Below are 12,854 nucleotides of genomic sequence, written 5' to 3' on the forward strand. Positions count from 1 at the left end.
ATCTGTAAAGAAAAGACATTTATTTAGCTCATGGCTCTGGAAGCTGGGAAGTCCAAGAACACGGTGCTGGCATCTGGTGAGGGCCTTCATGCTGCATCATAACACGGTGGAGGGCATTCCATGGTGAGAACCCCAGAGCAAGGAGCCATAAAGAGCTTGCTTTCATGTATTTTTTTTTAAAGACGGGGTTTCACCATGTTGGTCAGGCTGGTCTTGAATTCCCAACCTCAGGTGATCCGCCTGCCTTGGCCTCCAAAGTGCTTGGATTACAGGCGTGAGCCACCACGCTCAGCCCATTTTTTTGTTTGTTTGGCTGGTTTTTTGTTTTTTTGTGAAGTGACTTACAAGAGCCTTCTTCATGTATGTATCCCCTTGCCATATAAATGTCACTATGTACTTACATATTAGTAGATGGTTTTGTTCGAGGCCAGTTCACAGTTAACACGGCCAGGTGTTAATTTAGCAAGGTCAACATGTACAAAAGAGTCCCAAAACAGCTGCCCAAACCTGGGATTGAACCAGGGACCTTTAGATCTTCAGTCTAACGCTCTCCCAACTGAGCTACTTCAGCCATGTGCTTTCATATTTAAAAAAAAAAAGCCACTCCCCAGATAACAAACCCACTCTGTGGTAGCCATATTAACCTATCACAAGTGCAAAGGGTTTGTTTCCAACAGGGGAACTTTTGGGGGACACTTTCAAACCACAGCAGGGCTTCAGCATATGAGATCTTGAGGGACACAGACATTCAGTCCCTAACAGAATCTAAGGGGTTGCAAGGCTGAGGTGACAGAGTGGCTTGTCGTGAGCCCGAACTTGCTGCAGAGCCTTCTCTTGCTCTGGTCCCCACTCACATCCAGCAGCTTACGGGTGACTCTGTAGAAGGGTCGAAGCAGAACACTGAGGAGGTACCTGTTGCCTTCAAAATGCAAACAGCCCTCAAGAGCACCGTCCTTTTGTCATGGTGCAAGGTTATCAGCTTGCCTTTTGCCGTGGAGGGATATTGACATACCCCAAACCGCTAAGCTCCTAGAAGCTTTACTCAAGGGGCAGGCACGCAATGCTGTGGGGCGGATCTTCCGCCCTCTGGTTTGCCAAGGCATCCAATTCCTGCTCCTCGGGGCCATCAGCAAAATGCTGTCCAGTGGTGGCGCACGGCGTGGCAGTCAGGGTTTCCGCAGTCAGCATCACAGCAGGGAGTAGAGCTGTCATATCCCTGTGCGGGTGCACTTCTGGCCCTTTCGGGTACAAGCCACCTGCTTCCAAGAATTCCTGCAAACTGCGATGGAGCACGAGGCATCTGCCAAGCCAATGGCTGTGCCGGTTTCTCCAGTAAAGATGGTCCATCTGGAACAGCAGCTCGATGGGAGGGATCTCCTGAGGAAGCGTACAGTAATCCACACTCACCCTCCGAGAGTCATCTGGCTTCTGCACAGGCCAGACTGAGTTAAACTGGGAGCCTGGCAGGCATCCCTACCCCTGATTCTTCGATGGCGGCTCTGCCATTTCCCTGGGGATGCAGTTCCACTTCTGGTTCACTGTCCTGGCAGGGAGAGAACATTTCGAGTAAATATTTCACTGGTGGTGACCTGGTAAAATACCCAGGGGACGTGAGGGCAGAAGTGATGACTCAGTCATTTGGAAGATGGGGAAGATGACGCCCAAGAGGGTGGAGCCAGGCTGACCCCCTGCAGAGGAGCCATGAGAAACTGAGGGGGTCGGCAACTCAGGCAGAGAGTGGGAGCCAAGGGTCCCAGGGGAGCTCACAGGGCCCACACCTGCTTAGCCAGAATGCAAGGCACACTGAGGACTACAGTGTTAAAGCCCGGAGCTCCAGAGACTTCACACTGCTACGCTAAGGCACATCTGTTACATGGCGGTCAGGGCCCCGCTGGGGAAAGGCTGAGACCCCAAAACACGGGATGGGACACCTAGGTGGCAGCCACGAGGGACACGGCTCTGCAGAACCCCTGAACACTGAACACTGAGCTTGCAGCGGCCACCCCTTCCCTCATAAGAGCTGGCACCTGTGTTGTGCAGAAGAGCCTCCAGACCTGCCCTCCATGGGCAAGAGGTGCCCCTCAGGAGGTAGCCCCCTCTCGTGCCCAGCTGCCAGGACAAGCAGCTAGTGTTGAATCCCAGCTTGACCTAGCTGGAGGGTGTGGGGCCTGGCAAAGAGGGGAGAGGCTGCACACAGAAAGAGCCGTGAGAAGCGGGGGCAGTGGTCCACACCTGCGATGCCGGCGAGAGGATCTCTTGAGCCCAGGGGTTCAAGACCAGCTTGGGCAAAACGGTGAGACCCCATCTCTACAAAAACAAAAATTAGCCAGGTGTGGTGGCGCACACCTGCAGTCCCAGCTACTCGAGAGGCTGAGACAGGAGGACCACTGGAGCCCAGGAGGTCGAGGCTGTAGTGAGCTGTGTTCGCCACTGCACTCCAGCCTGGGCAACAAAGTGAGACTTTGTCCCAACTAAAACAAAACAAAGCAAAAAATAGCTACATCTATGGAGAGGATCCCAAGAAAAGCCTTGGGGTTGGATTTCTAGGTCCAGGCGAAGGGACCAGCCTGGATGAGCAAGAATGCATTGATTTGACGATTCTTTCTCGGTCATGAGATTTAACATCCTGTCAAGAACTTGGGTGATAGGGCACTCACTGCTAGGTGGCTCTTAGCAGCGTAAACAAAGTGATAGTCAGCTGTCAGTGAAATGGCAGTGCCCAGTCTTCCTGGGAGGTGGAGGTGCTGGATGAACACACTTTGGGCACTAGAGACCCAGCAGAATCATTTCCTGGGAGAACCAGAAGCTGTCAGGAGTGCACCCGGGAGGGGGCCAGCACCGAAAAGAGGTGGCGGATGTTCTCTGTAGGCAGGGGACAGTCAGAGAGTGGTCCCAGGTCTGCTCCATGAAGAAGAGCGGGACCAGCAGGAGGCAAGGTGGCCCCATCTTAGACCCAGCACAGGCCAGTGTCGCTGGCCAGAAGAGTCTGGCGTCTCCCTTGAGGAACCAGCTGTTCACTGGCTTCTCCGTGCTTGGTCTGTGCTCCGAGGACGACAATCATCTGTGGTCTGTGCCAGCAGGGACCCAGCACTTTGCATGATCACCTCATGTGCCCCTCACATCCCCACGCACAGCTCCGGTTACAAGGTACAGCGAGTGTGCACAGCCCTCCCAGCCCCATAGTGCCCGGTGGTGTGGGTGGAGCTGTCCGGTTCTCTGTGACCCCGACCCTGCTGCTGCTGTGCTCTGCCTGATGCCTGTGCCTCCTGCTGGGGTTTGTGGGAGGCTTGAAGCGTGAGTGTCGCTCTTGCCAGCTCACGGGTGGGCACCTGCCTGCTTTCACCACCCGCTGCCAGCTTGCTTTCCGGGAAACGCCCTCTCCAGCCAGGGGTTCTCCTTGTCCCACATTCTTGTCAATCCTGGGAACTATGCAATTGTCTAATTTTTGCTTCTCTGACAGGCGCAGAGTCTATGTCGCTGCTGTTTCCGTTTGCGTCTTTCTGATCACTGGCGGAGCTGAACAACCATTCCTTGTTTGTCATCAGCCATTCGGGTTCTCTCTGAGAATCGCCTGTTTGTGTCTCTGCCCCTTTTTCCTTCAGAGGCCTTGTCTTCTTCGAAGTGATTGACGGCTGTTTCCTGTGCATTCTATCAATCCCTTATGGGTTTCAGATGTTGCAATATCATCTGTTCCCCTGCCGTCTGTTCGTTAACATGGCCTATCGAATTCTTTGTCAAATAGAATCCTTCCTTTTGCTATATGCAAATTCATCCATTTTTCATCTTACGATTTGTTCTTCTGGAGTCTTGCTTAAGAAATCTTTTCCTATCCAAGGTCACAAAGAAATTCTGCAGCATTTTCTCCTGTGAGCCTACAGCTTTACCATTTACATCTATGTCTTGAATCTCTTATGTTTAGGTTTCTCTTTGTATATGGTATGAGGTAGGGATCCTACCTTCCATTTTCCATGAAGTGAGCCAATTTTCCCAACGTTATGTGTTCCAGCTACTATTGCTGCATAACAAATTATCCTACAACCTCACAGCTTAAAACAAGTATCTTAATTTGCTCACTTTTTGGAGCATGGGGAACTTGGGAAGGGTTCAGCAAGGGCAGTTCTCACTCGGGAAGAGAGAACAGTGACACGTGGCTGCACCTAGACGTCAGCTGGGGTTAGAGCCATCTGGGCTGCACCTCCCTGTTGGCCACTCCCATGGCTAGCAGTGGAGGCTGCCTGTCAGCTGGGAGCTCAGCTGGGCCGTCAACACAAGTACTTTACGTATGGCCCTCCAGCATGGCAGTCTTGAGACAGTGAGACTTTTTACTCTCTGCCTGGCTGCCCCCATGGCAAGTGTCCCAAGAGGACAAGCAGAGGCTGCATGGCCTTCCCTGACCCAGCCTCAGAAGTCATGCAGCATCATTTGCATTGCATTCTGTTGGTTACATCCAAGTCACTAGGGCCAGTCCAGCGTTAAGGAGAGGAGACACAGGCTTCACCTTTCAGTGGGAGGAGTGTCATGGTATTTGCAGATCTGTTTTTGTTTATTAATTAATTAATTTTTTTTTTTTTGAGACGGAGTTTCACTCTTGTTACCCAGGCTGGAGTGCAATGGTGCAATCTCGGCTCACCGCAACCTCCGCCTCCTGGGTTCAGGCCATTCTCCTGCCTCAGCCTCCAGAGTAGCTGGGATTACAGGCACGCGCCACCATGCCCAGCTAATTTTTTGTATTTTTAGTAGAGACGGGGTTTCACCATGGTGACCAGGATGGTCTCGATCTCTTGACCTCGTGATCCACCCGCCTCGGCCTCCCAAAGTGCTGGGATTACAGGCTTGAGCCAACACGCCCGGCTATTAATTAATTTTTAGTTGATGAAAAATCATATATGTTTACTGTGTACAAGATGATGTTTTGAAATATGCATACATTGTGAAATGGCTAAATTTAGCTAAATAGCCTCATATGCTTATCATTTTCAGTAGTGAAAACACAAAATCTACTCTCAATGACTTTCAACAACACAATATATGATTAACTATAGCCACACATGGTACAGGAGACCTCTTGAACTTATTCTTCCACTCTGTTAATAACTGAAATTTTGTACCTTTTCACTAATAATGTCTCTACTCTTTCTTTTTGTTTGTTTGTTTTTGAAGATGGAGTCTCGCTCTGTCACCCAGGCTGGAGTGCAATGGCGCGATCTCGGCTCACCGCAACCTCCGCCTCCTGGGTTCAAGCGATTCTCCTGCCTCAGCCTCCTGAGTAGCTGGGATTACAGGCATATGCCACCATGCCCAGCTAATTTTTGTATTTTTAGTACAGACAGGGTTTCACCATGATGGCCAGGCTGGTCTTAAACTTTTGGTCTCAAATGATCTGCCCGCCTCAGCCTCCCAAAGTGCTGAGATTACAGGCGTGAGCCACCACGCCTGGCCCAATGTCACTGCTTTCTACACCTGAGTTCAGCTTCTTCAGCGTCCACACACGAGTGAATCAGTGCTTCTCTCTGTGCCTGGCTGATCTTGCTAAATATAATAAGGTCCTCCATGTTCATCCACATTGTCAAACAACAGGATTCCCTTTTCTGTTTTTGAAACAGGGTCTCACTGTCACCCAGTCTAGAGTGCAATAGCAATCTTGGCTTACTGCAGCCTTGACTTCCCAAGCTCAGGTGATCCCCCTTGGCCCCCCAAGTAGCTGGGAAGGAGATGTGCCAGCACACCAGCTAATTACTTTTTTCTTTTTTTTTTTTTGGTAGACACACGGTTCCACCATGTTGCCTGGGCTATTCTTGAACCCCTGGGATCAAGCAGTCCTCCCATATCAGCCTCCCAAAGTGCTGGGATTACAGAGATGAGCCACCTCAACCAGCTTCCTTCTTTTTAAATGCTGAATAGTGCTCCATTGTATGTATAGACCACATTTTCTTTATTCATCTGTCAGTGGACACTTAGGGTGACTCCATATATTGTCTGTTATGGATAGAACATGACTGTGCAGGTCTCTCTTAGTGAGACTTTTTTTGAGATGGTTTCACTCTTGTTGCCCAGGCTGGAGTGCAATGGTGCAATCTCGGCTCACCACAACCTTTGCCTCCTGGGTTCAAGCAATTCTCCTGCCTCAGCCTCCTGAGTAGCTGGGATTACAGGCACGCGCCACCAGGCCTGGCTAATTTTGTACTTTTAGTAGAGACGGGGTTTCTCCATGTTGGTCAGGCTGGTCCCGAACTCTCAACCTCAGGTAATCCACCGTCCTCGGCCTCCCAAAGTGCTGGGATTACAGTGTGGACCACCGCGCTGGGCCATGAGGCTGATTCTGTTTTCCTTGAACACATTCTCAGAAGTCGAGTTGCTGAATCGTGTGGTGGTCTAGTCGTAATGTTTTGAAGCAGCTCTTACTCTTTTTCATAACGGCTGCACTAACTGACACTTCCCTCTTCTCCACATCCGAGTCAACATTTGCTATCTTCCATCTTTCTGATAGCAGCTACTCTGTGTCAGGTGATAACTCACTGTGACTCTGATTTTAATTTCTCTGACCGTTCCTGACGCCGGTGCCTTTCAGAGCCCACTGGCCATTTGTGTGTCTTCTTTTGAGAAGTGTCTGCTTAGGTCCTTTGGCAATGTTCAATCAGATCGGGTTATTTGTTTTCCTGCTATTAGATTGAGTTCCTTGTATGTTTTAGATATTAACTCCTCATCAGATGGGCAGTTTATAACTATTTTCCTCAATTCCACAGACTGCCTCTTCACTCTGCTGGTGGTTCCTTTATTGTGCAAAAACTTTTTAGTGTGACATAGTTCCAATTATCTATTTTCTCTTTTGTTGCCTGTGCTTTTGGGTCATATCCAAAAACTCATTAATCAGACCAATGTCATGGAGCTTTTACCAGACCTGTTGCTTAAAAACAGTATGCATTTTTAGAAACTCTTCTCTTTCCAAAGACGTATGATATCACCCTGTGACATCAAGCTGCCACAAAAACATGGATTTGTCTAGAGGAATCTGTCTTCAGTCTTATTATTTATCTGTTCCAGTGCCATCAGCACACCGCTTTTCTTTTTATGTCTTTGCAGTATGTCCTAATACATTATATAAGTGCCGGCAATTTTAATAAATTTTAGATGATTGTATTTTAATTTATATTTAATATTTTAATAAATGTAGGGTAATTCCCCCTCCCTTTGCTCTTTTCAAAGACTAAGATGTTCTTGTAGCTTCATTTTTCTTTAAAATTAGTCTATTATACTTCTTAAAAATCTTTCATTTGAATTATATTTAATTTACAGATTAATTGAGGGAATTCTAGCATCCTCAATGCTGAGTCAGCTGTTCCACAGCTCTCCTATCAGGCCTGCCTTCTCAGCAGACTGGGACTTTTCCACTCTCTGCACAGGGTCTGGTGTGGTCTTCCTCGGGGGAACGCCTAGGCACTTGATGGTTTCATCACTCCTGTGGTGGCTCCCCGTCTGCAGTTTATATTTTCCTGCAGAACACAAGTGATGTTTGTAAGATAATTGTGGTGGCTTACAAATATGCTACCAGATTCTTCGATGCCCTTTCCTTCAAGAGGCAGAGCTTCATTCTGCTCCCTTTGAGTGTGGGCCGTGCTTAGTGATCTCTCCTTATGAACAGAATGCAGCAGAAATGACTGCCGAGAAGTGGCCATCAAAGGCCCCGCCCGTGGTGTCCTCCTTACTCGCTGTCTTCCAGGTCACTTGCTGGAGGTGAGAGCAGCTGCTGCATCATAAGGACATCCAAGTAGCCGTCTAGGCAGGTCCACATGGTCAGGAAAGAACCTTCCACCAATATCACCAAGGAGATGAGGTCTTCCGTGAGTGGAGCCATCCTCAAGGTGAATTCTCAAGCCTGGGCAAGCCTTCAGGTGACTTCAGCTCCAGCCAACACTTCAATCTCATCTTCCCAAGAGAATCCGAGCCAGAACTACCCAACTAAGCTGCTCCCAAGTGCCTGATCCCATGCTTTGAAACAATAAATGTTTACTGTTCTGAGCTGCTCAACTTGAGGGTAATTTATTATACATAAGTGGACAGTGATGCAATGATCTTGTATTGGTCAGCTTTGCTAAATCCTCTTAGAAGTTCTAGTGATATATCTGTGATTCCATTGGGCTTTCTGTGCAGGTAATCACATCATCCGCATATAAAGGCAATCCTTCCTCCCTTTCCAATCCAGTACCTCCCATGCATTTTTCTTGTCTTACTCTGTTCATCCGGGTGATGAATTTGAGTCATAGAGATTATATTCCCTTCTACTCAATCCTATGGAAGATGCTGTGTAAAGTTTTTCTAATAAATAGTGATGTTTGCTGTCAGTCTTTAAGTAGGTAGCTTTTGATCAAGTTATGAAAATGTTCTGTCCATTACTAGTTTTCTGAGAGTTTAAACAATAAATAGAGGTCCAATGTTATCAAATCCTTTTTAATCTGTAAAGATAATCACGCAATTCTCCCCCTCTAGTCCATTCATGAGATAAATCACGTCAATAGATTTTTCCGATGTTGAACCATCTTTGCATTCCTGAAATAAACCTATTTGATAATGATTTTTAGAAACATACACTTGGGGTTGGTTATATTTTATTTATGATTTTTTTTACTGAGAAGCCTTACACTTGTTTTTTCTGATTTTGGAATAAGAGTGTTGCTTGCCCATAAAATGAGCTGTGGGACATTTCTTTTTTTATTATTCTCTGGAAGAGTTTGCATAAGAAATAATTTCTCTTTCTTGAAGATTTTTAGTGGGGAATTATTTGCTTTCCATTTCAATTTCTTTCATGGATATTAGCCTTTTAAATTTTCTATTTACTGTGGTGTCAATTTGGCATTTTATATTTTTACAGAAATGTATTCATTTTATTCAGGCTTTCTGAATGTATTAGTGTATAGTCATTCATCATTTTCCCTTCATTGTTTTTGCCATTATTTCCCATTTTCATTCTATATTTGCTTTATTTGCTTCTTCTCTCTTTTGTTATCAGTCCTGCCTGTCTTATTATATTTACAAGGTCCAGTTTCAGCGTTGAAAATCTTCTCTGACTTTTTAATGTTAAAAAATGTTTTCTATTTCACTGATTTCTGCTCTTTCTTTATTTACATCTTGTTTCCTTAGCTATATCCTTAGTTCTTTTTCTAGCCTCTTGAGTTAAATGTTTTGCTTATTTATTTTCAACCTTTCTTTGTATTCTGATAAGCTTATTTAAAAATCACAATTTTTTTTCTAGGTATTGCTTTGGGTTGTCTCACAGCTCCTTTAGAGCTATGTTTAAATGTTGCATAATTTCCTTATGATTTTCCCTTAACCAGGGATTATTCAGTACTTATGATTTTTCTTCCTAGACATCTGGACTCTATTTCTTTTTTCTTCTTTTTTTAAAAAAATTTTTATTTATTGTATTACAGTATAGCCAATTATGCTAATTTTTATTATGCTAATTCTTTGAAATTTATCACATTTTCTTTTGTGGCTGAAATAAGCAGCCTGACTCCATTTTTTGATGTCTGGTTGCTGACAGCTTTTAAGCCTTATTCCTCCCTCTTCTGTGGCCCACATCTGGACAAGCTGATAAGAAAGCTCAGGTGCTCCCTCATTTGGTGCTGGTGGGAAATTCAAACCACACGAGGCCCTGCCTGCACATGAACACTCTCACCCAGCCCCAGCCCCGAGCCACAGTAAAAACCTTCCTTCCCTTGCTCTCTCAAGCCATGCTTGACCTGCTCTCCTCAGAGACCTCAGTTATGCAAACAATCCAAACCATTACAAGCCCTGTTGGTGTGTGTATGTGAAGCCATCAGTTCCCAATATTTGCCACAAATTTTGGGTAGGAGGTCTACCTGTCTCTGAAAGTGACCACACAGAGGGCTAGCACATGGCTTGCTTTTGTGAATAATAAGTGTGCACAAAAGAAATCTGTATTCTCCGTGAGGTGTGCAAATTGATAGATAATAGAGGTAATTCAATTAATTGATTATGCCATTCAAATTAAATATACTTACTTTTGTATAATAATCTATAATCTATCATTTTATAAGATGAGCTTGTTGAAAGTTCTAAATAACATAGTTTAGTTGTATATTTCTCCTGGTAATATTCTCAGTGGTAGTTTATATGTTTTAAGGCTATATTATTTATTGCATATATATAATCATTCTATGTTCTTGGTCTGTTGTTCTTTTGAACCAGTGCCTAATATTCTTCTTTGTCTTCTGTGATTTGTTTAGCCTTATTTCTATTTTGTCTGACATTAGAATTGCTATCCCACATTGCTCTGGGTGTACATATTTGCCTGGTGTATCTTTTTTCCATCCCTTGATTTTCAATTTTTCTGTGCCCTTTCCTTTAAAATGTGTCTTCTATAAGCAACAAACAGCAGCAGTTTGTTTTTCATCCAACCTGTGAGTCTCTACTTTCAGATCGTTGAGGCTAACTCATTTACATTTATTGTACTCACTGTTGCACTAGGGTTTATTTCTGCAGGCTGGACTCTCTGGACACACTGTGGGCTCCAGGACCTATGATGCACCTAAAGAAGCCAGGTACCCCTGCACTTGCCAGGAATGGAGGAGAGAGAGTGTGTGTGCACATGTACCCCATGACATTCCTGCAGAGAGTGATGGCCATAGCATGGTAAGCTCTGCCAGTAGGGTGGCAGTCAGTCTTGTTTCCTACAGCAACAGCAACACCCTCACAGCACCCACCTGCACCTCAAAGACCCTAGTTCATGTTATTGTGAGTGGACAAATGAATAGGTAAGTCCTGGTTCCTTCTGAGCACATGGTCTGGCCTGAGGCCCTACCCTACTTTCAGCTCCTTCCAGGTGTGGGTTTGGGATCCATCCAAGGGCCTGGGAGTCCCCGGGAGGGAAAGCATGAGCCAGGGAAGAATCTTAGCAACAGAAGGAAACCGAGACCTTGAGCTAAGGGACTCCCCAGAGGGCCACAAGAGGTCACCCTCCAGGGCTCCCCCTTCCTTTACAAACTGGGAAGCTCCACCCCGAATGTCAGCTGCCCACCCCTTCCTGGCTGCTGACACAATATTGTGGGGGGCCTCCTTCTTGGGTGCAGGGCAGAAAAAGAAGACTTTAAGTAGAAAGACACTGAAACGGGAGAGTGGATATTTAAGCCCAAAGCAGTTGGTCACCCCAAACCACAGGCCGAGCCCAGCACCTTCCGGCTGGATGATAAATGGATGCTATTTTTAAAGAAAAACGCTGCTGAGATGGTTTCTATTTGTTCTGTGGGGCTTGTCGGGCGGCTGTGCCTACCTATTAATGCAGCTCTCTGAGGAAGATAAACTGGAGAGGCTGAGCTCTGAACCCACCTGATACCATCAAGCACCCCAGGGAAAAAAAATGCCACGTAATAATCTCGTGAAGGTTTTCTAAATTAAGACCAAACAAATGGCCGGAGGTGCACGGCGCGCGCCAGCCAAGTCCACACGCGGCCGCATCCGTCTCCGCGGGCTGATCGAGGGCTCCGGGAGGCAGGGTCAGAGCGCGCAGGCCTGGAGGGCGCGAGGCCGGCCGAGACCACTCAGATCACCCCCAAAGTCCCGGAGGGCCCAGGACCAGGGTTCCCGAGCAAGACCGAGGGGCCAGGAGGGGGATGGCGGAGGCTGGGGCGCGCCGCGGTCCTTCCTGGGGGGAAGGAGGATCGGGAGAGGGGCCCTAGGGCTCCGGGGCGCCGGCCACACCCAGGGGCCCCACACGCGCGGCTCTGCGCCCGCTGTCCAGCCCCACTCCTGGGCCAGGCCAGGGCGAAACCAGGGCCGTGAGACCGCAGAGCCTGGCGCCTGGGGGTCAGAGGGCAGGACCGCCGCGGCGAGCAGGGACAGAGGGACTGAGGCCTGGGTGGGGGGAGCAGGAGGGGACGGAGCTCGCGCAGAGCCCGGGCAGCCCCCGCCTTCGGCGCCCACAGGGAGGAGAGGCGGCCCCGGGTCGCCCGAGTGGGCGCCGGCACCACTTCCCACCCGCGCATCGCGGAGCCCCGGGAGCTCCCGGACGCGGCCCCGCAGGAGGGCGTCGGCAGCGCGCACCGGCCGGGGCGCCCACACCCTGCCCGGAGCAGCCGCTGCCCCATCCCCAGCCCGGCGCCCGGGGCCGAGCGCCCACGCCGAGCACGAGCGGGCGGGGCAGAGGGCGGACAGGGGGACGGAGTGCCCTGTGCGGAGCGCGCGGCGGCCGGGGTGTCTGAGCCCTTCCCACAGCGGCCTCGCGGATCCAGGGCCCGGCCCGGGCGCCTCGTCCGCAGCCTGGAGGTCTGGGGTCCGCGGAGGCGCCCGCGGGAGGGAAGCGCGCGACGCAGGGGCGCTGGGCCCGGGCCGGCGAGGCTGGAGGCCGGGACCCTCCGAGCGGGGCGAGCTCAGGCCCGGGGCTGCCCCTGACAGTCGCCCCGCGCCCCGCGCCCCAGCCCGGCTCCCCCCTCGGTAGATCAATAGCTTTGGAAATCTGAAAAGAGCCCAAACAAAGAAGTGGGCTTGTAAGTATCCAGCTTGTATCAGCTGATAAATGGTCCCCTCTTTAAGGGACTTATCTCTTTAGGGCTTGCGGGATGAGGGATGGCGTCATTTGTCCTGGCCGCTCGTCTGGACCAGCCAGGCCGGATCTATTTAAAAGATAGCGCGATACTGTCGACAGCAATAGACAGGGTAATTGCAGAGCGGCTGCCGGGGTATAAATTACACGGGTCTAAGTGGCGGAGTGGCCGCGGGAGACTGCAGAAATCCCTGACAATTCACTTGTCCCTCTGCCCCGCCGCCAGCTTATCACGGGCCAGCAGAAGACGCGCGCTCGGGTGAAAAAATTAAGTATTGATCAAATTAACAGTTTTTAC

The 12,854-nt window shown here is 48.8% G+C and overlaps 1 non-coding gene across 1 annotated transcript; it reads right to left on the bottom strand.

The window, feature by feature from the left end:
• Positions 1-498: 498 nt before the first annotated feature.
• Positions 499-571, bottom strand: TRNAF-GAA (transfer RNA phenylalanine (anticodon GAA)). Its single transcript has one exon. It is a non-coding gene; the product is annotated as a tRNA-Phe (tRNA).
• Positions 572-12,854: the final 12,283 nt, after the last annotated feature.

Source organism: Saimiri boliviensis, chromosome 3, assembly GCF_048565385.1.
Source record: "Saimiri boliviensis isolate mSaiBol1 chromosome 3, mSaiBol1.pri, whole genome shotgun sequence".
Lineage (NCBI taxonomy): Eukaryota > Metazoa > Chordata > Mammalia > Primates > Cebidae > Saimiri > Saimiri boliviensis.